We start from the raw sequence: 19,453 nt of genomic DNA, 5'->3' as shown, positions 1-19,453 counted from the left end.
ACCTGTGTGTATCAAAATTTCTGTCTCAACACTGTCAGTTATCATGCTGCCTACAACATATTTCTTAAAGATGTTTCAGTAAGTAAAATAAGCAAGTGTACATTGGCCATCACTATGCCTAGACCTAAACTGCATATTCATAGGGATTATTAAGGAACAGTTGACATTCCCGATCTGAAGTATTCATAGTCTTACTGCACATCCAATGAAACAAGACAATATTAGCTGAGTGCAGTGTGCTCTGGTAGGCATATCAGGGTAGCTAAAGATGAATACAACATAGGCCCTGAATTTGGGGGACTCCCAGTCTAGTGGGACAGATATGACAAATACTGAAGTAGCTGTAAGAGGCAGATTATTAAAATATCACAAGAGAGGTACTGACAAATTAGGCTCTAGATAGTCTTAGAAGGAAAACATAACAGTATCATTAGCTACGATTATTTTAAATTCTGTAAACTTATATTGAGTTTTACTACAACTGTTAACATGAATTGTGAAAAGCTGAAGACTAATCTGATTTGACTATGCTTACAAGTGTAGGACTATTGCTTCCTAAAAGAAGGTAAAAACATGGTCAAAGAGAAGTGGGAGCATGATGCCAACAGGGAGAAGCAAGCAAACTTACCCAATATTTCTATAATCCTAAACTTCCATTTGAAAAAGTAGCTCAAGTTTTTCTCCTTTTATGGTGATATAGGTAAATCTTTACCATATTATTTTCACCCTATTACTTTAGCCAGTTTTTTTGTGTGTGTCAGTTTATCTGTGTTAGCATATAAAATATGCAACTGCACTCATTTTGGATTTTCTAAATTGCATTTATTTTATGTTTCTGACTATTTTTTAAAATTTACTTTTATAGATTATTTTTCTATGTGAAATATTTTATATTCCCAGTCTTAATAATATATATTCACTGCTGACAATTTGGAAGATGTAAAAAAGAAAAGTAAAATTACTATAATCCTTCTCCTTAGGAATGATAAACACTTGATTATATTTGTCTTTTTTTAGATGTATATGCATATATATTTTCAATAAAATGCAATGCTATTTATATACTGTTTATAACCTGCCTTTTAAAAAGACTTTAATACAGCAAAACTTTTTGTAATTCTGTGATATAATTTTCAATGATTATGGATATGCCATTTTTATTTAATCCCATGATGTTGAGATTGTTTTGAAAAATTTTACTTAATAGTCCTATAAAAACCAGCCATTTTTATAAGTAAATATTTATGAGCATAAATTATTTTTTGTAAGTTTTTTTGAGTGGAATTATTGGGTCAAAGTAGATTTTTTAAAATTTTCAAATAATTATGGATTCATAGAATTTGCAAAGATAATACACAGAGGTCCCATGTATCCTTCATCTAATTTTTTCCATTAGTTACATTTTACCAAATTATAGTACAATATCAAAACCAGGAATTTGACATTGGTACAATGTGTGTATGCTTTTGCCACATAGATAATGGCTTTTGGCTTACAAGTATACATCCAAGATTTTTCTCCTTAGTCTTTGAGTTTTAGAATTTTGATTATGATGGGTCTTGGCATTTATTTCTTTGGATTTATTCTATTTGAAATTTGTGCAGCTTCTTAAATCTGCAAGATTGTATCTTTTTTTCAAATTTGTGTAATTTTGTCCTTTATTTCTTTGAGTATTTTTCAGCAAACACTCTTTCTCCTTCTGGGACTTCTATGCCATAACTATTGGATCTTTTCTTTTTTTCAATTAATTTATTTATTTTATTGGAGGCTAATTACTTTACAGTATTGTAGTGGTTTTTGCCATACATTGACATGAATCAGCCATGGGTGTACATATGTTCCCCATCCTGAAGACCCTCCCACATCCCTCCCCATCCCATCCCTCAGGGTCATCCCAGTGCACCAGCCATGAACGCCCTGTCTCATGCATGGAACCTGGACTGGTGATCAATTTCACATGTGGTAATATACGTGTTTCAGTGCTATACTTTCAAATCATCCCACCCTCACCTTCTCCCACAGAGTCCAAAAGTCTGTTCTTTATATCTGTGTCTTTTTTGCTGTCTCATATATAGGATCATTGTACCATCTTACTAAATTCCATATATATGTGTTAATATACTTCATGGGAAATAGATGGGGAAACAGTGGAAACAGTGTCAGACTTTATTTTTGGGGGCTCCAAAATCACTCCAGATGGTGATTGCAGCCATGAAATTAAAAGATGCTTACTCCTTGGAAGAAAAGTTATGACCAACCTAGATAGCATATTCAAAAGCAGAGACATTACTTTGCCAACTAAGGTCTGTCTAGTCAAGGCTATGGTTTTTCCTGTGGTCATGTATGGATGTGAGAGTTGGACTGTGAAGAAGGCTGAGCGCCAAAGAATTGATGCTTTAGAACTGTGGTGTTGGAGAAGACTCTTGAGAGTCCCTTGGACTGCAAGGAGATCCAACCAAACCACTCTGAAGGAGATCAGCCCTGGGATTTCTTTGGAAGGAATGATGCTAAAGCTGAAACTCCAGTACTTTGGCCACCTCATGCAAAGAGTTGACTCATTGGAAAAGACTGTGATGCTGGGAGGGATTGAGGGCAGGAGGAGAAGGGGATGAGAGAGGATGAGATGGCTGGATGGCATCACTGACTCGATGGACGTGAATCTGAGTGAACTCCAGGAGTTGGTGATGGACAGGGAGGCCTGGCGTGCTGCGATTCATGGGGTCACAAAGAGTCGGACTTGACTGAGCGACTGAACTGAACTGAACTGATACGGTATTGGTGTTTTTCTTTCTGACTTACTTTACTCTGTGTAATAGGCTCCAGTTTCATCCACTTCATTAGAACTGATTCAAATGCACTCTTTTTAATAGCTGAGTAATATTTCATTGTGTATATATATCACAGCTTTCTTATCCATCCATCTGCTGATGACTATCTAGGTTGCTTCCCATGTCCTAGCTATTGTAAACAGTGCTGCGATGAACACTGGGGTGCATTTGTTTCTTTCAATTGTTGTTTCCTCGGTGTGTATGCCCAGCAGTGGGATTGCTGGGTCGTATGGCAGTTCTGTTTCCAGTTTTTTAAGGAATCTCCACATGGTTCTCCATAGTGGCTGCACCAGTTTGCATTCCCACCAACAGTGTAAGAGGATTCCCTTTTCTCCGCCCCCTCTCCAGCGTTTATTGCATGTAGACTTTTTGATAGCCATTCTGACTGGTGTGAGATGGTACCTCATTGTGGTTTTGATGTGCATTTCTCTGATAATGAGTGATATTGAGCATTGTTTCATATTTGTTAGCCATCTGTATGTCTTCTTTGGAGAAATGTCTGTTTAGTTCTTTGGCCCATTTTTTGAGTGAGCCATTTATTTTTCTGGAATTTAGCTGCAGGAGCTGCTTGTATATTTTTGAGATTGATTCTTTGTCAGTTGGTTCATTTCCTATTATTTTCTCCTATTCTGTACGCTGTCTTTTCACCTTGTTTATAATTTCCTTCATTGTGCAAAAGCTTTTAAGTTTAATTAGGTCCCATTTGTTTATTTTTACTTTTATTTCCATTACTCTGGGAGATGAGTCATAGAGGATCCTGCTGTGATTTATGTTAGAGTGTTTTGCCTATGTTTTCCTCTAAGGAGTTTTATTTTTTCTGGTCTTACATTTAGATCTTTAATCAATTTTCAGTTTATTTTTGCTTGTCAGTAAAGCTTTTGATTTCTCCTTCCCATCTGAATGAGATCCTTGCTGGGTATAGTATTCTGGGTTGTAGGTTTTTCTCTTTCATCACTTTAAGTATGTCCTTACATTCCCTTCTAACATGAAGAGTTTCTGTTGAAAGATCAGCTGTTATCCTCATGGGGATCCCCTTGTGTGTTATTTGTTGGTTTTACCTTGCTGCTTCTAATATTTTTTCTTTGTACTTGATCTTCATTAAATTGATTATTGTGTGGCTTCGGGTGTTTTACCTTGGGTTTATCCAGTTTGGAACTCTCTGGGTTTCTTGAACTTGGTTGGCTCTTTTCTTCCCCATTTTAGGGAAGTTTTCAACTGTTGTTTCCTCAAGTATATTTTCTTGGCCTTTCTTTTTGTCTTCTTCTTCTTGGATTCCTATGATACGAATGTTGGGGCATTTAACATTGTCCCAGAGGTGTCTGAGGTTGTCCTCATTTCTTTTAATTCCTTTTTTGTTTTTCCTCTCTGCTTCATTTATTTCCACCATTCTATCTTCCACATCACTTTTCATATCTTCTGCCTCAGTTATTCTACTGTTGGTTCCCTCCAGAGTCCTTTTGATCTCAGCTACTGCATTATTCATTATTGATTGACTCTTTTATTTCTTCTAGGTCCTTGTTAAACATTTCTTGCATCTTCTCAATCCTTATCTCTAGTCTATTTATCTGCAACTCCATTCTATTTTCAAGATTTCAGATCATCTTTACTATCATTATTCTGAATTCTTTTTCATGTAGACTCCCTATGTCCTCCTCTTTTGTTTGTTTTTGTAGTCATTTATCATGTTCCTTTACCTGCTGAATATTTCTCTGCCTTTTCATTTTGTTTAGATTGCTGTGTTTTGGGTGCCCTTTCTGTATGTTGGAAGTTTGTGGTTCCTCTTTGTGGAGGTTACTCCCTGTGGGTGGGGTTGGACGAGTGGCTTGTCAAAGTTTCCTGGTTAGGGGAGCTTGCGTCTGTGTTCTTATGGGTGGAGCTGAATCTCTTCTCTCTGGAGTGCAATGAAGTATCCAGTAGTGAGTTTTGGAGTGTCTATGTGTTTGGCATGTCTTTGGACAGCCTGTACTGTAATGCTCAGGGCTGTGTTCCTGTGTTGCTGGAGAATTATCATGGTATGTCTTGCTGTGGAACTTGTTGGCTCTTGGGTGGAGCTTGGTTTCAGGGTAGGTATGGAGGCTTTTGGATGAGCTCTTGTCTCTTAATTTTCCCTGGAATCAAGAGTTCTCTGATGTTCTCGAGTTTGGATTTAAGCTTCCTGCCTCTGTCTTTCAGTCTTATTCTTACAGTAGCCTCAGGACCTCTCCATCAATACAGTGCAGATGATAAAACATCTAGGTTAATGGTGAAAAAATTCTCCACAGTGAGGGACACCCAGAGAGGTTCACAGAGTTACATGGAGAAGAGAAGAGGGAGAAGGGAGATAGAGGTGACCAGGAGGAGAAGAGGGGGAATCAACAGGGGAGAGAACAATCAAGCCAGTAATCACACTCCTAAAGGAAAATGGATACTGAAGATTAGATTCTTAAAGGTTCAATTCGGTTCAGTCACTCAGTCGTGTCCGACTCTTTGCGAACCCATGAACCGCAGTACACCAGGCCTCCCTGTCCATCACTAACTCCCAGTGTCCACCGAAACCCATGTCCATTGGGTCAGTGATGCCATCCATCCATCTCACCCTCTTGTTCCCTTCTCCTCCTGCCCTCAATCTTTCCCAGCATCAGGGTCTTTTCAAATGAGTCAGCTCTTTGCATCAGGTGACCAAAGTATTGGAGTTTCAGCTTCAACATCAGTCCCTCCAATGAACACCCAGTACTGATCTCCTTTAGGATGGACTGATTGGATCTCCTTGCAGTCCAAGGGACTCTCAAGAGTCTTCTCCAATACCGCACTTCAAAAGCATCAATTCTTCAGCACTCAGCTTTCTTTATAGTCCAACTCTCACATCCATACCTGACCACTGGAAAAACCATAGCCTTGACTAGATGGACCTTTGTTGGCAAAGTGATGTCTCTGCTTTTTAATATGCTGTCTAGGTTGGTCATATAAGTTTCCTTCCAAGAAGGTATCATCTTTTAATTTTCATGGCTGCAATCACCATCTGCAGTTATTTTGGAGCCCAGAAAAATAAAGTCAGCCACTGTTTCCACTGTTTACCCATCTATTTGCCATGAAGTGATAGGACCAGTTGCCATGATCTTCGTTTTCTGAATGTTGAGCTTTAAGCCACCTTTTTCACTCTCCTCTTTAAAGGTACAAAATTGATACAAATACCAAAAAGCAAAGATTAAAAATCTAGAGTAGAGGTTAGACTGAAAAAAATACAATAATGAAAATACAAAACAAAATCAGAAAAATTATTAAAAAACATGAAATTTGTTTTAAAAATAGGTTTTTTTTTCAGTGTAATAGTAGGTTATGAAAATTAAATGAGTAATAAAGAACTTAAAAGTTAAGAAAAAATTTTTTAAATTAAAAAATGATAATAATTAAAATATATCTAGAAATTTCTCTGGAGTTGTTGAGGGCAGTGTGGGGTCAGTTCAGTTTCAGATAGTTCTTTGTTACAGCTTATACTTATCAAGGTCTGTAGGTCCCTTTCAATGGTTAGTCAATACTAACTACAGGGTTTTTATCTCTTGCACCTGTCACTTCCAGAGTGGTTCCCTCTTCTTTGCTTATTTTGGCTTTCTCTGTTTGCAAGTCTCTTCAGTGTCTAATTTCTGCCCTGACACAAGGGGGCGAAGATGGTCACTTATTTATGCTGACTTATTTGGTTGTATTGTGGGGAGGGACGAACCCTGCAAACATATATCACTGGCGTGTGTGGCGAGTCCTCGCAATGTATGGACCACACTGGGTTTGCCCCACTCACGGTGTGTGTGCTTTCCCGGTCTACACTGCTCAGCCTCCAGGTTGTTCTGCAGAGAAACTGTCCAAAGCAGGCCCTGGGTTGTATGCACTTCCCGGGTCTAAGCTGTTCAGGTTCAGGTTCTTGGGTTCTCTGTTCTGTTCAGTTCAGTTCAGTTCAGTCGCTCAGTCGTGTCCGACTCTTTGCGACCCCATGAATTGCAGCACGCCAGGCCTCCCTGTCCGTCACCAACTCCTGGAGGTCACTCAGACTCATGTCCATCGAGTCAGTGATGCCATCCAGCCATCTCATCCTGTCGTCGCCGTCTCCTTCTGCCCCCAATCCCTCCCAGCATCAGAGTCTTTTCCAATGAGTCAACTCTTTGCATGAGGTGGCCAAAGTACTGGAGTTTCAGCTTTAGCATCATTCCTTCCAAAGAAATCCCAGGGCTGATCTCGTTCAGAATGGACTGGTTGGATCTCCTTGCAGTCCAAGGGACTCTCAAGAGTCTTCTCCAACACCACAGTTCTAAAGCATCAATTCTTTGGTGCTCAGCCTTCTTCACAGTCCAACTCTCACAACCATACATGACTACAGTAAAAACCATAGCCTGTTCTGTTCAGGTTCTCCACAAAGGCACAGACTTGGTTAGGAATGCATTTTGTGCCCTTTCCAGGTCCAAGCAGCTCAGGCGACCAGGTGCTTGGCCTACGCACTGTACCAGGTGGGCTGTGCATCTTAATCACCTCCGGGGTCCCAGCCCCTCCATTTCCTGGGTGAAGAGCAAGGGCTCTGTCTCAGGTGTGCCATGTGTCTCCTCTGGAGAGCTGATCTCTGGCTGCAACTCTCCTGGCAGATATCAAGAGTCCAGGAACCCAGGAAGACTTGGGAGCAACTGTGAGCGACTGGGAGCCCTCTCACAGGTTGGTGGAGGATGCTGTCTCTAGGGCCAAGATTGTCACTTGCCTTCCAGTTCTAGCTGTAGCCCGCCTGCCTCTCTCCCTCTGTCAGTAGGGGCGGGGCTGGTCTGCAGCTGGCTAGCTCTCCTTTGGTATTTGCTCAATCCTTTGTTCTGTGTTTGGGCCAGACTGCGCCTTAGGTTAGAGCATTCAGAAATTGTTTCATGAAGTTGGTCAGCATTCAGATGATCTTTTGATGAATTTGTGGGGGAGAAAGTGATCTCCCCATCCTGTTCATCTGCTATCTTAGGACTGCTCTTATCTATTAGATCTTTTCATTATACTTCCACATGTCTCTGAGGCTCTGTTCATTTTTTTTTAATTCAAAAATATTTTGATATCTATTGAGAGCAATGTACCCTGCTAGACACAGTGAATTATAGGAAGGAATATAGCCAAAGTGGTAGCAATGCTAACATAGTACAAAAGCAAGAAGAATGCAAAATACATGTATTTCTGTTCATGTTCATATAGTCTATTTTCTCTGTTTTGTTCATATTGTGCCATTTCTACAGTTCTACTTTTAAGTTCAATGATTCTTTCCTCTGTGCATTCCATTCTGCTGTTGAACCTATTCAGTATGTTTTAAGGTTTTAATTACTATATTTTTTAGTTTAAAATTTTATGTTTGATTCTTCTTTAAATCTACTTGGTGCTTGTGGAATACATCAGGATTTTCAGAACTCTAATCAAAAAAGAGATATCAGGAGACTACTAATCCAAGATAGATTAAAACAATCATTATCATTACCAAGATGAACTGATGAGTGATGGTTGTGACTGTTATTTTTATTTTTTAGAATACTATTGGTGTTTTAATGTTCTTTTTTTCTGGATTGAAGGAATCCTTTTTTTATTTAAATTTATTTATTTTAATATATATTATGCTTTTGTAAACAGATATGAACAATTTATCTTTTCTCAAAAAAAAAAAAAAAACCAAAACTTTCCTACTTGCTTCGTAACGCTTTCTCTTTCTTTGTTGACACTGTCTGTCATCTCATTTGTTTCCTGCATGTTTATAATCAATCACTGATGGATGCATTTTTTATGATGGCTACATTAAATCTTCAGACAAATACAGCAGCTGTGTTGTTCTGATTGCCTTTTCTTATTGAAGTTGAGGTCCTGGCTTTTGGTATAATGAATAATTTTTTATTGCTACCCAGATATTTTTGTTATATAATGGGACTTAGATCTTATTCTTGGGCTTCCTCTGACACTGTTCTGGTAGTGAAAGAGAGTATTCCCTTGTTACTGCCAGCTGATAATGGAAGTCTTGGTTCCCTGCTTGGCCCCTGCTGGCATGCAGAAATTGGAGCACTTCCTTATTACTGCTCAGTGATTGTAATCTCCAGTAGGCCTCACTGATTCCACTCTTGGTAGGAGGAGCAACAGTGCCTTGATACTGCTCCACATGACCTCAATGACACCATGGGGACAGAATATGGCTTTATTACTTGGGCATTGGTGGCCTCTTCTGACACCACCCCAGTGGGGCTGAGGAGCTGTCTTCTTTATTGCTGGATAAGGGTGAAAATCCAGGATCTCATCATGGTCTCTGCTGATATGGTAAAGGATGTGGGGACTGTTTCTCCTGGTAAATCCTGGTTCCCTTCTTGGCCTTCTTTGACACCACGCTACCAGGGATGTTGGGACACCTCATTATAACCCGGTGAAGAATGGAAGTCTACATACACTCCGCATTCAGGCACTAATGGTGAGTGTAGAGGTGGGGCCTTGTTTTTTTTTTTTTTTTCTGCAGTGTTCAGTTGGGGTAGAAAAATTACTGTCTAAAAGTTTTCTGTCTTGCTAAGTTGCCCCTTTCTCGATCTTTTGACTTGAGAGAGGCAGGCTTTTGTTGAGGCTTTGTTTGTCTGAGTCCACTAATGTTTCTGGGTTGCCAGTTTTTCTGCTAACTACTCTGGGATATATGAGGCAAAAAGAAAACTCAGGTAACTCTGCCATTTTGTTCCTTTGGTGTCAAGGTCCCTTGCTGCTCTGCTTTATTTCTTTACTTCAGAATTTTCTTATGTTCATTTTATATATTATATCCAAGATTTTTAACTCCACTTAGCAAGAACAATAGAGAAAGGTACCTTTACTCCATCTTTCTATAAATGAATGTCCCAAAGTTTCTGAAAGTTCCTGGAGTTTTTAGGGCTTTTGCCCCTCTTCCAAAAAAATATCAAATTACACATCCAATAAGCAAATAAGCAAACATGTCTGTTTCTCCAAACATACAAGAGCATCGCATATTATCTTACCAAATCTCCATTACCAGTTTGAAAGTAGAAAATGATATTTTGTTTAAATGTATATTTAATAAATCATGAAGTTGACCATCCTTTAATAGTGTTTACTGGGTATTTATCCTTTTTCTGTGAATTACTTATTCATTTAATTTGTCTATTGAATTGATTATTCTTTTCTTATCATCTTATAAAAACAATATAAACATTAAGGGTAAAACAGAAAAATAATAAAAATAAACATTCATGAAAAGATTCTCAACATTGCTAATTATTAAAAAAATGCAAATCACGACTATAATGAGGTATCACTTCACACTTGTCAGAATGGCTATCATCAAAAATCTATAAATAGTAAGTGCTGGAGAGGGTATGGAGAAAAGGGGACCCCTCTTATACTGTTGATAGGAATGTAAACTAGTACAGCTACTATGGAGAGCAGTATGGAAGTTCCTTAAAATACTAAAGATAGAGATACCACATAAAACAAGACCAGCAGCTGACTGTGGCTGAGATCATGAACTCCATATTGCCAAATTCAGACTTAAATTGAAGAAAGTAGGGAAAACCACTAGACCATTCAGGTATGACCTAAATCAAATCCCTAATGATTATACAGTGGAAGTCAGAAATAGATTTAAGGGCCTAGATCTGATAGATAGACTGCCTGATGAACTATGGATGGAGGTTCATGACATTGTACAGGAGACAGGGATCAAGACCTTCCCCATGGAAAAGAAATGCAAAACAGCAAAATGGCTGTCTGGGGAGGCCTTACACATAGCTGTGAAAAGCAAAGGAGAAAAGGAAAGATATAAGGATCTGAGTGCAGAGTTCCAGCGAATAGCAAGAAGAGATAAGAAAGCCTTCTTCAGCGATCAATGCAAAGAAATAGAGGAAAACAACAGAATGGGAAAGATTAGAGATCTCTTCACGAAAATTAGAGATACCAAGGGAACATTTCATGCAAAGATGGGCTCAATAAAGGACAGAAATGGTATGGACCTAACAGAAGCAGAAGATATTAAGAAGAGGTTGCAAGAATACACAGAAGAACTGTACAAAAAAGATCTTCATGACCCAGATAATCACGATGGTGTGATCACTCATCTAGAGCCAGACATCCTGGAATGTGAAGTCAAGTGGGCCTTAGAAAGCATCACTAGGAACAAAGCTAGTGGAGGTGATGGAATTCCAGTTGAGCTGTTTCAAATCCTGAAAGAGGATGCTGTGAAAGTGCTGCACTCAATATGCCAGCAAATTTGGAAAACTCAGCAGTGGCCACAGGACTGGAAAAGGTCAGTTTTCATTTCAGTCCCAAAGAAAGGCAATCCCAAAGAGTGCTCAAACTACCACACAATTGCACTCATCTCACATGCTAGTAAAGTAACGCTGAAAATTCTCCAAGCCAGGCTTCAGCAATATGTGAACCATGAACTTCCAGCTGTTCAAGCTGGTTTTAGAAAAGGCAGAAGAACCAGAGATCAAATTGCCAACATCTGCTGGATCATCAAAAAAGCAAGAGAGTTCCAGAGAAACATCTATTTCTGCTTTATTGATGATGCCAAAGCCTTTGACTGTGTGGATCCCAATAAACTGTGGAAAATTCTGAAAGAGATGGGAATACCAGACCACCTGACCTGCCTCTTGAGAAACCTATATGCAGGTCAGGAAGCAACAGTTAGACCTGGGCATGGAACAACAGACTGGTTCCAAATAAAAGGAGTATGTCAAGGCTGTATACTGTCATCCTGCTTATTTAACTTATATGTAGAGTACATCATGAGAAACGCTGGGCTAGAAGAAGCACAAGCTGGAAGCATGTTTGCTGGGAGAAGTATCAAAAACCTCAGATATGCAGATGACACCACCCTTATGGCAGAAAGTGAAGAGGAACTAAAAAGCCTCTTGATGAAAGTGAAAGAGGAGAGTGAAAAAGTTGGCTTCAAGCTCAACATTCAGAAAACGAAGATCATGGCATCCAGTCCCATTACTTCATCGGAAATAGATGGTGAAACAGTGGAAACAGTGTCAGACTCTATTTTTGTGGGCTCCAAAATCACTGCAGATGGTGATTGCAGTCATGAAATTAAAAGATGCTTACTCCTGGAAGGAAGGTTATGACCAACCTAGATAGCATATTAAAAACCAGACACATTAATTTGCCAACCAAGGTCTGTCTAGTCAAGGTTTTAGTTTTTCCAGTAGTCATGTATGGTTGTGAGAGTTGGACTGTGAAGAAAGCTGAGTGCTAAAGAATTGATGCTTTTGAACTGTGGTATTGGAGAAGGCTCTTGAGAGTCCCTTGGACTGCAAGGAGATCCAACCAGTCCTTCTAAAGGAGATCAGTCCTAGGTGTTCTTTGGAAGGAATGATGCTAAAGCTGAAACTCCAGTACTTTGGCCACCTCATGTGAAGAGTTGACTCACTGGAAAAGACTCTGATGCTGGGAGGCATTGGGGGCAGGGGGAGAAGGGGACAACAGAGGATGAGATGGCTGGATGGCATCATCAACTCGATGGACGTGAGTTTGAGTGAACTCCAGGAGTTGATGATGGACAGGGAGGCCTGGTGTGATGCGATTCATCAGGTAGCAAAGAGTCAGACACTACTGAGTCACTGAACTGACCGTATAATCTAGGAATCCAACTCCTGGGCATACCTGGAGAGAACCACAGTTCGAAAGGATAGATGTGCCCCAATGTTCATTGCACTGCTGTTTATAAAAGCTGGATCGTGGAAGTAATCTAAATGCCCATTGCTGGAGAAAGGGACAAAGAAGGTGTGGTACATATATACAGTGGCATATTAAGCAACCATAGAATAAGAATGAAATAATTACATTTGAAGTGATATGGATGGACCTAGAGATTGTCATACTGAGTAAAGTAAGTCACATAAAGGAAGCAAGTATCATATGGTATCACTTAAATGTGGAATGTAAATAAATGGTACAGTTAAACCTATTTACAAAACAGAAGTTAAGCCCTGAAAGGTTGTTCCTGAACCATGAAAGACACTGGTATTCTTGGCCTCTGGAGGAGAAGAATTAAATCCGGGGCCAGAGACAAGGCTTGATAGCTCAGAGCTTTTGTGTAATACAGTTTTATTAAAATATAAAAGAGGCAGAGAAAGCTTCTGACATAGATATCAGAAGGAAGCTGAAAGAATAGCCCCTTGCTAGTGTTAGTAATGGAGTTATATACCTTTTAATTAGTTATTACAATGAATCAAAAGACTGTCTCAAGTTTATGAAAATTTTACCAGATCCACTCCCATAATATATATTCTGAGATGTTAGGAATAGTCAGAAGATTTTCAGGAAGGAGAAACTGTCCTCAAGCAGGATACATTGTTGGTGTATAATCCCTAGTACAGAGTTTTAAACTGAGTTGTGTAATTGACTAAGACTAAGGAATGTAGACAAAAAAAGTTTGTCCTTTCCTCCTCCTGGAGAATTCCAGACCTCTATCTCCACTTCAAGACCCTCAGACCCCATTCTCCTCCTTGCGGACTCTGGACTGCTTATCTATCTGCCTAGTAATTGATTCTCTGTCACAGATGTAGAAAACAAACGTGGGGCAGTGGTGGAAGTGAATGTCATTCAGTCATGTCCAACTCTTTGTGACCCTATGGACTATACAGTCCATGGAATTCTCCAGGGCAGAATATTGGAGTGGGTAACCTTTCCTTTCTCCAGGGGATCTTCACAACCCAGGTATCGGACCCAGGTCTCCCACATTGCAGGCAGATACTTTACCAGCTGAGCCACAGGGGAAGCCCCATGGAGCAGGGCAGATGGGAGAGGTTAAATTGGGAGATTGAAAGTAACATATACCTATTGCTATATATAGAATAAATAACTAATAAGGACCTACTCTATAGCACATATCAATACTGTTAATGCCCTATATGGGAGTAGAATTTATAAAAGAGTAGATATATGTGTATGTATAACTCACTTGGCTATACCCCAGAAACTAACACAATGTAGGGAAGAGGGAGGGGGGTTCAGGATGGGGAACACGTGTATACCTGTGGCGGATTCATGTTGATGTATGACAAAACCAATACAATATTGTAAAGTAATTAACTTCCAATTAAATAAATGTATATTAATTAAAAATTGTTTAATTAAGTTAAAAAATAAAAAGTAAGCCTGATAATTTCACCATAGAAAATTAAAATAAATAAACATTAAGGGTATCAACCCTTTGTCCTATGTATTGCAAGTATGTTTCTTGGTTCACTAAGCATTTTTTAAAACATAGGTTAAGTAGAGGGCATTACCCTAAGTCTTGGGAATAAGGCAGAAAGTGATAAATAGTTCATAATCTCCAGAAGTTTTCATTTTATGGGGGAAGAGCAAAGCAACAACAAATAAGCTAAAAATGAAAACAAAAACAAAGTAAGCAAAGCACATTAGAGTAAACTAAGAATGCAAGCAATGAATATTAAAGGGAGGATAAGCCATTGTGGTCTAAAATGATCTAGGAGTTCTTCAAGAAAATTACAGAACATGCTTCTCACCTTAAAAATGGTATATAAGAAACTTTGTGGTTTCATGTTAAATATAATGATAATATAAAGTTTGCTTATATAAGTTTTATGTTATGAACTAATTTTGTATTGTGAGAGATGAGCATATTTGTGTTTATATATACACATGCACACACATATATGTGTATTTATAGGTACATCAGTATATTTGTAGGTAACAAATTCCAGAGAGTATATGCCAAATAGTGGTTATCCACTATAAATAGTGGTTATGACGTTTAGTGAATGTTTAGTGGATGAGTGGTTATCCCTAAATGATGGGAAGACAGATAAACTAACTTTTAGGGTTTTTTGTTTTTTTTTTTAACCTTGATTTTCTGATTTTCCTACAGTATGAATTAAAAACAGATTTAACTGATTATGCCACAAGAATAAAGGATCATATAGTAGTATGACCAAAATTTAACATACTATACCAGATGTTCATTATAATTTTGATTGTGTACGATTGAATCCACAGTTTGAAGTATTTATTTCCAGTTTGCTACAATACAAATTGAACACCCTCAATGGTCCAGATTTCACACATATATGAAAAAACTGCCTTTATAGCTTAGTTGTTTAAACAGTTGTTTAACATTGCTGACGAGCAAATTAGCTTGTTTGTAAGATATACTTATAAAAAAATTATGGCTTCTAGAGAAAAAATAGAAATTATATAGTAAAAATTTAAGTCTTTTTTGAATTAAAATATAGTTGGAAAAGGCAATGGCACCCCACTCCAGTACTCTTGCCTGGGAAATCCCATGGATGGAGGAGCCTGGTAGGCTGCAGTCCATGGGGTCGCTAAGAGTCTTGACACGACTGAGTGACTTCACTTTGACTTTTCACTTTCATGCATTGGAGAAGGAAATGGCAACCCACTCCAGTATTCATGCCTAAAGAATTCCAGGGATGAGGGAGCCTGGTGGGCTGCCGTCTATGGGGTCACGCAGAGTTGGACACGACTGAAGCAACTTAGCAGCAGTAGCAGCATAGTTGATTTACAGTGTTTCATAAGTTCAGCAAAGAGATTCAGTGATTCTTTTTCAGATTCTTTCCCAGTATGGGTTATTACAAAATATTTAATATAGTTCCCTGTATGATATAGTTGGTCATTGTTAAGTCTTTTTTACTTTAAATTCTGGGTTTTATTAAAGTCTTACTCTAGTGTAATCAATTCTTCATTAACCATTACAATCTATATATGAAGACTTATTTTCCTTTTAATGATGTTATTGATTTCAAAAGTGTTTTTCTCCATTTAAGTAAACATGAGAAGACAAAGGAATTTAAATTTGCCACAGATACTCTTCTCTTAGCTAAGAAAGATTTCATGTTATTTGTGAGCACATACTAAGTACTTGTTGACTGATTCTGCTACTGAATTCATTATTACCTCTGTTCAATATCTATTGCTCAAACTCTCATTGTTTTTTTTTAACTACTACAATGTTGTAAAGTAATTAACCTCCAATTAAAATAAATAAATTTTTAAAAAGCAAAGCCAATACAATATTGTAATTAGCCTCCAATTAAAATGAATAAATTTATATTAAAAAATAAAGTAGGGGGGAATCAAACTCTCATTCTTGAAATAGCACTAGCTTTCACTTCCCACTGAGAACAGGATAGACATTTTAGACCTTTTATAGTATAATTCATGGTTGACCAATACTATGGTTTTCTGTTGTTCAGTTGCTTTGTACTTTATATTATTAGGTTGGTACAAAAGTAATTGCAGTTTTACATTGTTGAACTTTGCCGTTTGAGTTTGGAATACATTCTTAAATAAGTGTGGTTATGTTACACATCATGTTAGTGTGCATTTCTTACTTTATGTTTTTTTGCTAATGACTTACTACTTGCTGTGTATTTTATATTTATTTTATTTTTTTCTTTTTTTTTAATTTTTATTTTTACTTTACTTTGCTTTACAATACTGTATTGGTTTTGCCATACATTGACATGAATCAGCCACGGGTGTACATGAGTTCCCAATCCTGAACCCCCCTCTCACCTCCCACCCCATATCATCTCTCTGGATCATCCCTGTGCACCAGCCCCAAGCATCCTGTATCCTGTATCGAGCATAGAGTGGTGATTCGTTTCTTACATGATAGTATACATGTTTCAATGCCATTCTCCCAAATCATCCCACCCTCTCCCTCTCAGAGTCCAAAAGTCCGTTCTATACATCTGTGTCTCTTTTGCTGTCTTGCATACAGGGTTATCATTACCATCTTTCTAAATTCCATATATATGTGTTAGTATACTGTATTGGTGTTTTTCTGGCTTACTTCACTCTGTATAATAGGCTCCAGTTTCATCCACCTCATTAGAACTGATTCAAATGTGTTCTTTTTAATGTCTGAGGAATACTCCATTGTGTATATGTACCACAGCTTTCTTATCCATTCATCTGCTGATGGACATCTAGGTTGCTTCCATGCCCTGGCTATTATAAACAGTGCTGCGATGAACATTGACTAGAGCTAGTCAATGAATATAGTAAAGTTGCAGGATATAAAATCAACACACAGAAATCCCTTGCATTCCTATACACTAATAATGAGAAAGTAGAAAAAGAAATTAAGGAAACAATTCCATTCACCATTGCAACGAAAAGTATTTTATATTTATTTTAGAATAGGGAAATGATGTTAGACAAAAAGCAAATTCAAATGATTTTCTTATTCAAGTTCAAAATGGGTTGTAAAGCAGCAGAGACAACTCACATCAACAATGCATTTGGCCCAGGAACTACTAACAAACATATAGTGCAGTAGTGATTCAGTAAGTTTTGCAAATAAAACAAGAGCCTTGAAGATGAGCACAGCGGCTGGCTATTAGGGGTTGACAGCAACCAATTGAGAGCAATCATCAAAGCTGATCCTCTTACAGCTATATGAGAAATTACCAAAGAACTCAGTGTCAACCATTCTATGATGGTTTGATATTTGAAGCAAATTGGAAAGGTGAAAAAGCTTGACACGTGGGTATCTCATGAGCTGACTGCAAATTTAAAAAAGTGACATTTTAAGTGTTTATTCTATGCAACAACAGTCAACCATTTCTTGATTGGATTGTGACATGCAACAAAAACTGGATTTTATACAACCAGTGATGACCAGCTCAGTGGTTGGAATGCAAAGAAGCTCCAAAGCTCTTCCCCAAACCAAACTTGCACCAAAATAAGGTCACGGTCACTGTTTGGTGGTCTGCTATCTGATCTCCTGCAGCTTTCTGAATCCCGGCAAAACCATTACATCTGAGAAGTATGCTCAGCAAATCGATGAGATGCACCAAAAACTGCAATGCCTGCCACTGGCATTGGTTAACAGAAAGGGCCCAATTCTGCTCCATGACAATGCCTGACTGCACGTTGCACAACCAACGCTTTACCAGTTGAAAGAATTGGAGTACAAAGTTTTGCCTCATCTGCCATATTCACATGACCTCTCATCAACCAACTAACACTTCTTGAAGCATCTTGACAACTTTTTGCAGGGAAAATGCTTCCACAACCAGCAGGAGGCAGAAAATGGTTTCCAGGAGTTCGTCAAATCCTGAAGCATGGATTTTTACGCTACAGAAAATAAGTTAAAGGAAGAAATGTGAAGATTGTAATGGTTCCTGATTTCATTAATAAAGATGTATTTGAATCTAGTTCAGTTCAGTTCAGTCATGCAGTCATGTCCGACTCTTTGCGACCCCACGGACTGCAGCACATCAGGCCTCCATGTCCATCACCAACTCCCGGAGATTACTCAAACTTATTTGAGTCTAGTTATAATGATTTAAAATTCACAGTCCAAAACCGCAATTACATCTGCACCAACCTAATAAATAGTATTCAATTGCTATATTGCATTCAGTGAAGTAGACATAAAATTCATTTTGTTATTTTTGTTAAAGACAATCTTAATATTTTAGGCATTGTGTAATAAGCTAGAATATATAATTTTCTCAGTGTTTTCAATTTGTATTTTAGTTTTTATTTTTTATAAATCACATGCTTTAGACTTTTTAATTCTTCATCTAATGCTGTGTCAGTACTGTAGCAACACCATAGTCCTAAGTATGTGGCAAATATTTTAAATTCACTTTCACCTTTTAGTCTCCTTAATTTTACATTTTTTTTTCATGGCTTATATTTGGCTTGATTTAGAATTTATAAAACCATAAGTGTACAATTGAAGTTAACCCTCATACGGTATGGGTATGGTATATATGAAAGGTACTTGCAAGGCAACTAAATAGTTCAGTTAACAAGAAAGATGCATTCTAATGATACAGTATTATATTTCAGTTAAGAACAATCTAGGTTTAAATCCTAGCTCTTTCTAGTTCGATTGACTTTAGGCAAGTTACTTAAACTCTCTTTACCTCAGCTTCCTTATCTATAAAATAGATATGATGGAAGTACCTACCTCTAGATTGTTATCAGAATCAAATTCATATGAATAGTGCATGGAACTTATAGGTGCTCAATACATACTGCTTTTCACTTAAATACTAATAACCAGAGTTAGAGAGAACTCTAGGAACCATAGAGATGTGTTCCAAAATTTGGACACATGCCTTGGTGAGCTGAGCCAGTGATTATCTTGTATTTATTTCAGAATAATAAGGCTTTATTATTATAAATATTATTATAAATAATAAATTTATTTTATTATTTATAAAATAAATAAGGCTTCCCAAGTGGCACTATTGGTTAAAAAAAAAAAAAAAACCACATGCCAGTGCAGAAGACGTAAGAGATGAGTGTCAATCCCTGGGTCAAGAAGATCTCCTGGAGAAGGAAATGACAACCTGTTCCGGTATTCTTGCCTGGAGAATCCCATGGCCAGAGAAGCCTGGTGGGCTATAGTCCACAGGGTCACAACAAGTTGGGTATGACTGAAGTGACAGCACAGTACAATATCCTAGTCAAAAACTAGACTTCTGCTCTGTGTACAGACCAGAAATGGCTAGCAGAGATACCATCTAAGGAAACTGGGAATACCTTTTGTTCAAAATAAAAATACTTTAAATGATTTGTTAAATGAATTTTCACTACAATGAAATTGATACTAAATAGGAAAAATTTGAGAGCCAGTTAGAAATATCCGTTAGCTTGTA

At 37.9% G+C, this 19,453-nt stretch overlaps 1 protein-coding gene across 1 annotated transcript in view; it reads left to right on the top strand.

The window, feature by feature from the left end:
- CHM (CHM Rab escort protein) overlaps positions 1-19,453 on the top strand; it is a 245,947-nt gene that overhangs the window by 182,035 nt on the left and 44,459 nt on the right. The gene's annotated exons all lie outside the window — the stretch shown is intronic.

Source organism: Ovis canadensis, chromosome X (genome assembly GCF_042477335.2).
Source record: "Ovis canadensis isolate MfBH-ARS-UI-01 breed Bighorn chromosome X, ARS-UI_OviCan_v2, whole genome shotgun sequence".
Lineage (NCBI taxonomy): Eukaryota > Metazoa > Chordata > Mammalia > Artiodactyla > Bovidae > Ovis > Ovis canadensis.
The sequence above is the reverse complement of the archived record's forward strand: the minus strand, read 5'-3'. Positions and strand labels throughout refer to the sequence as shown.